The sequence below is a fragment of the Vipera berus genome (genome assembly GCF_964194415.1).
Source record: "Vipera berus genome assembly, chromosome: 9".
Lineage (NCBI taxonomy): Eukaryota > Metazoa > Chordata > Lepidosauria > Squamata > Viperidae > Vipera > Vipera berus.
The window spans coordinates 7,021,436-7,033,455 of NC_138212.1; the positions used below are offsets into that span (position 1 = coordinate 7,021,436).

General features: G+C 46.9%; 1 long non-coding RNA gene across 1 annotated transcript; it reads left to right on the forward strand.

Moving 5' to 3' along the window:
• Nucleotides 1–2,463: 2,463 nt before the first annotated feature.
• On the forward strand, nt 2,464–5,047 carry LOC308672330. The gene is made up of 3 exons (XR_014027391.1): nt 2,464–3,306; nt 4,430–4,471; nt 4,825–5,047. It is a non-coding gene; the product is annotated as an uncharacterized lncRNA (long non-coding RNA).
• The last annotated feature ends 6,973 nt before the right edge of the window (nt 5,048–12,020 follow it).

Sequence of the window (12,020 nt, forward strand, 5' to 3'; positions counted from 1 at the left end):
ACCCCAGGGTGCTCTTCCACAACAACAACAACAAACAACTCTACAGTGCTCCTGCTCCACAACCCTACAGTGCTTCCCAACCACAACAACCCTACAGTGCTCCTGTTCCACAACCCCAGGGTGCTCTTCCACAACAACAACAACCCTACAGTCCTCCTGCTCCACCACCCCAGGGTGCTCTTTCCCACCACAACAACTCTACAAGTGCTCCTGCTCCACAACCCTACAGTGCTCCTGCTCCACAACCCCAGGGTGCTCTTCCACCACCACAACAACCCTATGGTCCTCTTGCTCCACAACTCTACAGTGCTCCACCACCACCCTACAGTGCTCCTCTACCATCACAACTCACTGATCCTCCTGCTCCACAATCTTACGCTCTTCCTTCACAAAGCAACAATGTTGCAAGTATTCCTCAACAACCTTCACCTATCCTTGCTCAATCACCTTGGCCTGCTGCCCCACTTGCCTCCAGCACAGTGAGTATGAAAGTGAGACAGGTTCCCTTGAAGGCCTGTTCATATGGAAGTGGCAGAAGGTCCTGCTGGCCTCAAATATCGAAATATTCTTTCCTTACATTCACAGAGACCCAAGGCAAAACCTGGAATTATTGTTTCCTTTCACCTCTCCAATTGTTACAGATGCATCCTAGCTAGGCAGGTCGTCCTTGACATAGGACCATCATTGAGCATGGATTCAAAGTCATGATTCATGCTGGTCATTCATCATGTGGATCAGGCCTGACTTGACGCTGCCTTTTTGCAGCGATTTTTAACCAAATGCAACAGTCATACAGCACATCTTCAGGTTGCAAACACTGCAGTCATTTAAGCAAACAGGTTGTTTGCAGTGGGCTTTTTTTTGGCCCAGAAACTTGAAATAATCCCAGTTTCTAGCAAAACTGTTGTAAAACAGGTTCATGTGACTGCGAGATGTTTCAAACAGTCACAGTTGCTGAGCGTCTAAAATGTAAGGATGTGACTCTGGGGCCGGGAGACAGTGGCCATGGAACTTGGGATCTAGGCCCTATTTTTTTTTTTTTTGAGATTTGATGCTGCTTACTGGTTCTACATTGAGGATTACCTGTAGGAAAGATTTATTTATTGCTCCCTAACTTACTACAGTTCTACATAGCTCTGGCTCCAAGATGGTGTATTCTCTTAAAAAATATGCCTCTGTTTCATGGTTTTAACTCTCTGGTGTATTTTATCTGAATTTTATATAACCAGATATGTGTCATGTAACTGAATATGATTTTAGTTGCTCTAGGATGGGGTAGGCAAACTTGGCTCTTTTATGACTCGTGGACTTCAACTCCCAGAATTCCTGAGCCAGCCACACTGAGGGAAAAGGGAGAGGTTTCCAAGCTGAGCCGTGCTGGCTCAGGAATTCTGGGAGTTGAAGTGCATGAGTCATAAAAGAGCCAAGGTTGCCTACCCCTGGGTCTCTAGGACATTAATTCTCAACCTTGGCAACTTTAAGATGTGTAGACTTCAACTCCAAACTTCTCCCAGAATTCCCCAGCCACATGGCTGGCTGGGGAATTCTGCGAGTTGAGGTCCATACATCTTAAAGTTGCCAAAATGAGTAATCCTGCTCTAGAAAGATCCTAGATATGACAGTTACAGTGATTTGGACTATCCAGCTTCCTTCTCCTCTTATTTAGTAATTTCAACCATTTTTTGACTTCTTCGTTGGACCACAGCTATGGTTCTCCACATGATCTAGAACCACAGTCATACTTGGATCCCGAATCTTGTTTAGCCTAGCACAGCTGATCATTCATAAGGGCTTTTCCTGCCAGAGCAGGGAGGTTGGAAGCATCTCTTTGCTGGAAGGAAGTTGGGGAAGGCTGGAGAGGCAGATCTGGCTCTCTGAACAGCCCCTAAACCCAAACTCTTACAGAAAACTAAATTTCCCGGGGTTTTCTATGCATTCAGCTCCCTTCGTACATTTGCGTCCTTCAGAGTTGTGATAAGCCTGTCCCTCTTTAAAGCTTCACTTAGTGGCTTGTTATTTACGGGAGCCCAGAGGGAATCATTTGGGGATAGTCCCAACTCTTAGAATCTGCAGTGGAAGTCAGGTGTACTGGAAAATGTTTGGGATGCAAGTTCCAGGCAGCGCCAGGAAGTAATGCTGGTGGGAACTGTAATCCACCAATGTAGGAGGGCAGAAAGAGACGTGTCCTGGGACAGGGGGAAACTCATGTAATTCATCCCTGCTGGACAGCCACTGAAGGAGATGCACTCATGGGCTTTCATATGGTTGGTGGTTGGTTTGTGTTTTTAATGAGGCATGTAGGAAACAAATCAGACCAGTGACTATGTCTTCAATTTCTCTTCCATTTTTCTTTTCTTTTCTGCAGCCTAACAATGCGAATCCACCTACTTCATATAGCTTCCCTAATTCAGTTCCCCAAGGATTTTTCCCTGCACCATCTGGAACACCTGGTGCTTTTGCACCACCTTCCCCTCTTTCATACAATGCTCCACCCTCTGATACAGCTGGATTGTCTCTGTCTGCATCTGGAACACCTGGTCCCTTTGCACAAGTCCCTTCTGCTTCCTCAGTTCCATCCAGTGCTCAACCCCCTGATACAGCTGGATTGTCTCTGTCTGCATCTGGAACACCTGGTCCCTTTGCACAAGCCCCTTCTGCTTCCTCAGTTCCATCCAGTGATCAACCCCCTGATACAGCTGGATTGTCTCTGTCTGCATCTGGAACACCTGGTCCCTTTGCACAAGCCCCTTCTGCTTCCTCAGTTCCATCCAGTGCTCAACCCCCTGATACAGCTGGATTGTCTCTGTCTGCATCTGGAACACCTGGTCCCTTTGCACAAGCCCCTTCTGCTTCCTCAGTTCCATCCAGTGATCAACCCCCTGATACAGCTGGATTGTCTCTGTCTGCATCTGGAACACCTGGTCCCTTTGCACAAGCCCCTTCTGCTTCCTCAGTTCCATCCAGTGCTCAACCCCCTGATACAGCTGGATTGTCTCTGTCTGCATCTGGAACACCTGGTCCCTTTGCACAAGCCCCTTCTGCTTCCTCAGTTCCATCCAGTGCTCAACCCCCTGATACAGCTGGATTGTCTCTGTCTGCATCTGGAACACCTGGTCCCTTTGCACAAGCCCCTTCTGCTTCCTCAGTTCCATCCAGTGCTCAACCCCCTGATACAGCTGGATTGTCTCTGTCTGCATCTGGAACACCTGGTCCCTTTGCACAAGCCCCTTCTGCTTCATCAGTTCCATCCAGTGCTCAACCCTCTGATACAGCTGATACAAAACAACTTCTGCCTCTAAATCTCATGTAAGTATGAAAGTATGCCAATTTCTGAAGGCCTGTTCCTTTGAGGGCAAGTGAAGAAAGTTCTGCTGGCCCTAAAAATCAAGAATGTTTTTCCCTACTTACCGGTAGGATTAAGCTAGCCAAAACAGAAGGTTCTAGGCTGCTCAGCTTTCGCTAGAACTAATGCTTGGCATTATTCTGTCTGAGGAATTCTAGGAGTTGACACACCTACATCTTAAAAGTCATCAAGATTGAAAAAACATTGCTTTAGCCTATCCATTACTCCCTGCAGAAAAATAACAAGTTTTGGAGGAAGTCCTTCAGAGAACATAACTGTTAGTAAGCTGTCTGTTTCAGTGGGTAATAAAAAAAAGGTACTCCTCATTTAAGGTCAACAGATTCACGCATCTTTGAAGTTAGGGCAGCACTGAATGAGGACTACATATCACGGATCCCCACCACTGCAGCTGTTTCAGCATCCCACAGTTATGTGAACCCTCTTTGCTGTTATCTTAGGAACAATGCAGGCAGGTGGTCCCCAATGATGATCATGTGATCATGGGACCCGATGGCAACTTGAACTGTTGCAACCGCAGTGATAAGTTGGCATGGCCACGTGATCGTGTGCATTACCACCGTGTTGTTTAGCAACAGAGCATCTGATCCCAGTTACCGTTGGTAAGTGAGGGTAATCTATATTGCTGCTTTGATTCCCGAGCTCTGAAAATTTCACTCAGTTTGTCTTAGGAATTACTACTCGGAATGACTTTGCCAGCTTATCTCTTCCAAACAGCACCAGGAAGTTTTGCTTTTCAGGAGTTAAATGCCAATACCCACATGATGGCTTCTCCACAAGTGCTTATGTGTAGGATTGATATGGCTGCAATTGCAGAGGATGGAAGAGTCATGTAGACTGTGCTTTGCCTTGCTTATATCTCTTGCTCCATTTGAAATCAACCAAAGGCTGCTCTGCGGAATATTTTAGGGAGGAATCAATTCAGCAACTATTGAAACACAATTACAACTACCTTCCATTGTGTCTATGGCAGCAATTAAGCAATACTAATTCCTAGGAACGTCCACAATAGAACGAACACTCTAGTGATTTTTGCACTGAATTGATTTTCTGATTTTATTTTTCCAGCTAAAGTAAATCAAAGCATCTCAAGTATGAAGATGTACGCCAGTGAGTATGACAGATACTCTTTGCTTTGATAGAGATGTTCAGTGTGCAGATGTCTCCCTGGGACTTTACAACAAGTTGCTTTCAAATACTTAGATTAGGGGTCCCCAACACCTGTGCTGTGGACCAGCAATGGTCCACAGCCCTCCAGGAACCCTCCAGTCCATGGAAAAACTGGCCTCCACGGAACCGGTCCCTGGTCCCCAAAGGTTTGGGGGCTGATGATGTAGATTATTGGCGCTATTATCATGGAGGGTAAAGGGGAGGTTGAAGGCAAAAGTCTGGAATATTAGTTGCCTTGATCATGCCCTTTTTGTGCCAATTTTTCACTTTCACTCTTGGTTTTTTTTTAATAGATTCATCGACTGCATTTGTCAAAAATCAAATCCACAGCATCCCTCCAACACTTTCTCTTTCTGGCTTCCATATCAAAGGGAAAATGCTACTTTTTTCTGAGAAGGGTTCCAGCAATATTTCTTTTTGTTGATTTGAGGACACTTTCTCTTAATTGTAAATACTGTTAACACTGGTTTTCTCTTCCAAAAAAACCAAAACAAATAAATATGTTCAGCATTATTATGGAATGTTGTCTTTATCATTGTCCTGTGAAAATTATCATTTTTTTCAATATTGTAATGAAGTTCAGGCCACATCAATGCTTAGTAGATTCTGGTAAATGAAATAAGCCCACTATCTAAGTATCCTTTGAGCTTAATGCCACAAGCATATTTATCCCACATTTCTGTTACCTTTCTACAGACCAGAGTTTCTTATAGGCGTAACATGTTTTGTGGCATTCCCAACATTACTTTGAACTACTTAAGAAGTTCCAGAATATAAAACTCTTTTGTCTCCTTTGATCGCAGAAGTGAATAATTACATTCTTATTTGATGTCCAGGAGAGACTTGCTCGTTCTTGATTCATAGATCAAGAAAAGTAATTGTACCTTATCAATAATAGGAGAAGAGGACGTGCCCTGAGTTCAACAGTCTCCCCACCCCCCTTTTTTAAACAAGATTTATTAATTTTCCAATTTTACATCCAGATATTTATGAAGCAACTTGGTGGTTGGGTAATCAAAAGTCCAATAAGAAAATCTTTTTGTACATATTCCAGGTTATATCAGTAAGAATTCCCTCTCCAATTCCCTTAATTACAATATCACAATCAAATTAATACATTTCTAGTTATAGCATGGTCAGTTTGAGACAGTTATCAAAATATTTTAACTTATATTTATCCATGTCCTGTTTTTAAATTTTGCCTAATTTCAGTTACAGTGCTCTGGATTAGCCTTTAGTATCCATAATATTCAGTTTTCGGGTAACCCAAAATTCCCCTATTTCATTATATAATAGTTGTCATATATAAAAATACATATATTGTTTGTTTAAATACAAATGTCCACCTCCACTATTCCTAAAAGTTGTTTTCGCCACCAGGTGTTTCAAATTCTTATCTTTAAAAATAATCCAAGGACAAATCTGGGCTACAGCCAGATCTCACAATAAAAGGAAAGTTTCCTTGCTATACCAGGATTCACCACAAGATGTCCTCAATAGCATGTAAAATCCTTTCCATACTCAAATAAGGCTTTTATTCAGTTTGAATTTTTTTCTTTTTTTCTTTTTCCAGCTTGAAGAGTAAATAGGATAATAGGGCCACGTAGCAATAAGAACTTTTTGGTACCCCAGATATTCCAAAGGTGTAAATCCAGTTGTTTAGTTACTTAGTTTAGTTTAGTTATGTTTTCTCATTTCTTTTAAGGCTTTAATTCCCCAAGTAAGCAGACGCCGCTCTTCCAAAAAAAAGGGGGGAAGAAATTTTCAGGATGCTCCCACAGGAAAGTAGTTAGGGAAATGAGAAAGGTAAGATCTCACCCAAATCCTCCTTTTTGCTTTTGTTGTGCTTGGTAGTAATTTTGGCTTTCGGCAGGAAACGGCTTGATGATCGGTCATGTTAATGGCGGATCTTTTCTTCGTCGGTTCAAAGGAGCTGCTTCGGATCAAATGGAGGGCTGCCACCCTTCTGGGATAACTCGGAGGGCCTCCTCATAGTCGTCGCCCCTCCAGGATGACTTTTGACCCTTTTCAGGGTCTTTCAACAGAGAAAAATGGGACGGCAGGGAGAGCGCTCTCTCTCACACGTCTGCCAGTGCCGCGAGCGCAAACTGGAAGCCTCCCCTTTTCTTGAATAACTGGATAATGATCTGACTGCAGTTTTCAGGGAAATGTAGCCTCACCTTTGCAGACACTTGACCCTTTCAGATATTGTCCACGACACCCCTTTCAAAAAGTCTTCTTTCCATCCACCCATGGTTGGGCTTGGACAGGGGCCTCGAGTTAAGACGCGCTAAGAGGCCCCTGATAAGATTCTTAGCCGGTTATTTTAAGAGGTTAGGGAGGGGGAGGAAGGGGAGGGTGGGGAAGGAATCTGTAACCGGCACTCAGTCTGGACCTGTTAGAGGTCCCGACGGGATGGGGTCGGGGGAGGTGGCTGCTGGCGCTGGGAATGTGGGGGTGGGGCATCGAATCCCCACGGCGATAGGGTATGGCAGCAGGTGTTTGCGCGGAGGGCCATATCAACATCTGGGATCGCGCCCCCGCTATCTCCGAGCGGTGGCGCGCTCCGACCCTCCGGTTAGCACCCTCCTACCCGGGGATGAGGGTGATCAGGCCCCTGAGCTCAGGTTGGTCTATTTTAACGCTAGATCCGTAGTTAACAAAGCTCCCCTCATCCGTGATCTGATCGAGGAGGAATGTGCGGATCTAGCGTGCATCACGGAAACTTGGTTGGGTTCGGAGGGAGGGGTGCCTCTCACCGAGTTATGCCCGCCAGGTTTCCGGGTGCTGCACCAGCCACGGGCTCAGGGCAGGGGTGGTGGGGTGGCAGTGGTTATTCGGGAGACTTTGTGTCCCCGGGAGGCCACCATTGTCCAGATGGCCGGGAGTGAATCCCTCCTCTTGAGATGTGGTCCTCAGGTTCAGTTGGGCTTGTTGCTCACATACCTGGCGCCCAGCTGTGTGGCAACAGCCCTGCCTGAGCTGCTCGACACCCTCTCAGGGTTGGCGGTGGAGTTCCCCAGGCTTATAGTCCTGGGTGACTTCAACCTGCCATCACTGGGGGGGTCGTCGGAGTTAGCTCGGGAGTTCATGGCTTCCATGACAGCCATGGGCCTGACCCAGGTTATTGAGGGCCCTACTCACGAGGGGGATCATACTCTCGACCTGGTGTTCCTGTCTGGACAGTGGTTGGATGATCTGGGAGGGGGTTCTCCGTCCATCACCCCTCTGTCATGGTCAGATCATCACCTCCTGAGGCTGGTTTTCCGTCATGCCATCCCCCGCCGCTGGGCGGCGGAACCGACCAGGTGGTTCCGCCCCAGGCGCCTAATGGACCCGGATCGGTTCCAGAGGGCGCTTGGGCCGATACCTATCACCCTTACCCACAGCCCAGTCGATGCTCTGGTGGAGGCCTGGGAAACGGCTGCCACCAGGGCACTCGACTGTGTTGTACCCATGCGACCTCTGACTCGGCGCAGATCCCGTTGGGCTCCATGGTTCTCTGTGGAGCTCCGGGAGATGAAGCGTCGGAGACGAGGTCTAGAGAGCGGTTGGAGATCCAGCCGATCCGAATCCGACCGATTGCAGTTAAGAACCTTCATAAGGTCTTATCTTGCGGCGATAAGGACGGCGAAGTCTAATTACTTTGCCGCCCTTATCGCGTCCGCAGATAATCGCCCGGCCGCCCTGTTTAGGGTGACTCGCTCCCTCCTTAACCAGGAGGTGAGGGAGGATCCCTTGCAGGGACGAGCCGAGGAGTTTAGTCATCATCTGACGGACAAAATCGCTCGGATCCGGACCGGCTTGGACTCTGACTGGGCAGAGTCTGATGTGGAGGAATCAGGCGGTCTTGAGCACGTTATCTGGACTGAGTTCGACCCTGTTTCCCCTGATGATGTGGACAGGATCATGGGGAGACTGAGCTCCACCACCTGTTTGTTGGATCCGTGCCCCTCCTGGCTAGCTTATGCGGCTCGGGAGGGAACACGAGGCTGGTTCCATGCAGTGATAACTGCTTCTTTGAAGGAGGGTGTCTTCCCTGCCGCCTTGAAGGAGGCGGTGGTGAGACCCCTCCTCAAGAAGCCTGCTTTGGACCCGGCTGTTTTAAACAACTATCGTCCAGTCTCCAACCTTCGCTTCCTGGCGAAGGTTGTTGAGAGTGTGGTGGCGCATCAGCTCCCTCTGTTCCTGGAGGAAACTGATTATCTGGACCCGTACCATTCGGGCTTCAGGCCCGGACACAGCACGGAGACGGCATTGGTCGCGCTGGTGAATGATCTCTGGAGGGCTAGGGACAGGGGTTGCTCCTCTGTCCTGGTCCTATTAGATCTCTCAGCGGCTTTCGATACCATCGACCATGGTATCCTGCTGCGGCGTCTCAGGGGGTTGGGAGTGGGAGGCACCATCCTACGGTGGTTCTCCTCCTACCTCCAGGGCCGCTCGCAGTCGGTGTTGACAGGAGGGCAGAGATCCGCCCCGAGGTCTCTCATTTGTGGAGTCCCTCAGGGGTCGGTTCTCTCGCCCCTCCTGTTCAACATCTACATGAAGCCGCTGGGCGAGATCATTCGTGGTTTTGGGGTGGGGTATCACCAGTACGCTGATGATACCCAACTTTTTCTTTCCACCCCGAACCAACCCAGTGATGCCCTCTCCGTGATGTCCCGGTGCCTGGAGGCGGTCCAGGTCTGGATGGGGAGAAACAGGCTTCGTCTCAATCCCGCCAAGACTGAGTGGCTGTGCATATCGGCGTCTCGGGTTAACCAAGTTATTCCACCTCTAATGATGGGGGGTGAGGTGTTACCCCCCGTTGATAGGGCTCGCAATTTGGGCGTCCTCCTGGATTCACGGCTCAATTTTGAAGATCACATAGGAGCCGTGACCAGGGGGGCTTTTGCACAGGTTCGCCTGGTGCGCCAGTTGCGTCCCTATCTGGACCGAGACGCCCTACGCACAGTCACTCATGCGCTTGTGACCTCCCGTTTGGACTACTGTAACGCTCTCTACATGGGGCTGCCCTTGAAGACCACTCGGAGGCTTCAACTGGTGCAGAATGCGGCCGCGCGAGTTGTAATGGGGGTTTCCCGATACTCCCATGTAACACCTCTACTCCGCGAGCTGCATTGGCTTCCGGTTGCCCTCCGGGTGAAATTCAAGGTGCTGGTTATCACCTATAAAGCCCTACATGGCCTGGGTCCGGGTTATTTGAGGGAACACCTGCTGCCGGCATCAAACGCCCTTCGCCCAGTGCGCTCCCACAGGGAGGGTCTGCTCAGGGTTCCGCCGGTGAGAGATTGCCGGCGGGTGACACCCAGGGATAGGGCCTTCTCAGTGGGAGCGCCTGCCCTCTGGAACCAGCTGCCAGTAGAGCTGAGGACTGCTCCCGACCTCCGATCATTCCGCCGGGGCCTGAAGACCTGGCTCTTTGAGCTCTCGGGCCCAGGCTGAGGGGAAAATTTTAACTGGGGTTTTAATGTACAGGGTGAATTTAATGCTTTTTAAATTGGTTTTAACTTTTGTATGTTTTGATTTTTAATTCCCTGTAAACCGCCCTGAGTCCTCAGGGAAAGGGCGGTATACAAATGCAAATATTAAATTAAATTAAATTAAATTATTAAATTAAATTAAATGGTCCCAAACACCTGGGAGGGTGCTAAGTCATCATGAGAGTTTGAAATAAGATTTGGCAATCTTGGAAGATTGTATCTTCATTCCCTGAAAATCAATGCATTTGGAAAGGAGCATATTTATTTCTCCACCAGCATCACTCCCTTTTTGAACTTTATTTATTCAAAGTTTGTTCTGTGTATTTCATTCCACAGGTGCCATTTTTTTTCATAAGGAGTAAAATAGTTTTTTTAAAAAAATGTTACTTAGAAATTCTGTCTCATAATGATCTCTCTCTACTGCAAAGCTCATCCTCTTTAAATTTAACATTTTAAAGGAACAAAATTCTAAAACCAAACATCAATTCCTTTGAAATTTAGCATGCTTTACTCTCTCACAGGGCTCTAACTTTCCTTCATGTGGTATCCTTTTTAATTACAAAAATAAAAAATAAATAAAAAAGAAGGTTATAACTGTTCAGCTTCATTGTTTAACCCATGAGTTAGGGGTAGAGTGGGAAAGTGGAATTTATTTATATCAAATCTATACCAAAGTGCAGAGATAGAGGTGCCTGAAAAGCAGAGAATTTGATCATTTCTAGAGCATTCTGTGCTGGAACTCACACATGTCATACAACCCGCCTTGCCTATCCTACAAGGTTCCATCCCAAAAAGATGCCGGAACTACGTTCTGAGCGTTCTATGGCAAAAAAAGCCATGCCACTAACCATGAAATATTGAAATGGTGAATAGCCTCTGTTTAGGTTTAGGTTTAGGTTTATTAAATTTGCCTTATGTGCTATCCATGTGCCTTATGACTATCCATCAATGGTATGATCCTTTGTTGAACAAGCATTCAAGAGATCTACCACAGCCTAGCACTTAGTATGGAAGCAGTGAAGGGCAACGGAAACATATTTGGATCCTGTGATGTGTCTATTCCGACAAAGATCAGTTTAGTGTAAGAAATGGTATTTCCTGTGACACTCTATAGAAGGAAGGGGGAAAAAAGGACTTCGAAGAAGCAGGAAAAAAAGGAGTTTTGACACTTTTGAGCTTTGGTGTTGGAGAAAATGCTTGAGAAGACTATGGGCAGCTAAGAAAAACAAACAAACAAACAAACAGATTATCCAAAAAAAAATTAAAAAATCAAAAGAGAGTTCTCACTTGAGGCACAGATGATTAGGCTAAAATTATTCTTCCTTGGACCCATGTGAAGACTGCTCTATTAATCAGGAAAGGAAAGACAAGCTAAAGACCAGTAGCAACATGGAAGGGACGCGGTGGCTCAGTGGGTTAGGACGCTGACCTTGTCGATCAGATGGTCGGCAGTTTGGCGGGTCGAATCCCGAGTGCCGCGTAACAGAGTGAGCGCCTGTTACTCGTCCCAGCTTCTGCCAACCTAGCAGTTCGAAAGCACGTAAAAATGCAAGTAGAAAAATAGGGACCACTACGGTGGGAAGGTAACAGCATTCCGGGCGCCTTTGGCGTCTAGTCATGCCGGCCACATGACCACGGAGACGTCCTCGGACAAGCACTGGCAGCTTTGAAACAGAGATGAGCACCAGCCCGTAGAGTTGGAAACGACTAGCACGCATATGCAGGGGAACCTTTACCTTTACCTTTAGCAACATGGATGGACTTGGTTTCTGGGCTGATTAATGCCACATTGAAGGTTTCAAGGACCAGGTTAGGGACAATTGTCCTGAAGAAAGTCTATCTATGTTGCATCTAAAAGTTGACACTGACTTGATAGCAACTAATCAATCAATCAGTCAATCAATCAATCAATCAGAGCTCTGAACATGGCTTTTAAAGCAATCCAGGTAGTGTTTTCCTATCCCCTTTTTAAGGTTCAGAATTTCCTCAACCTAGTTATCCATCCT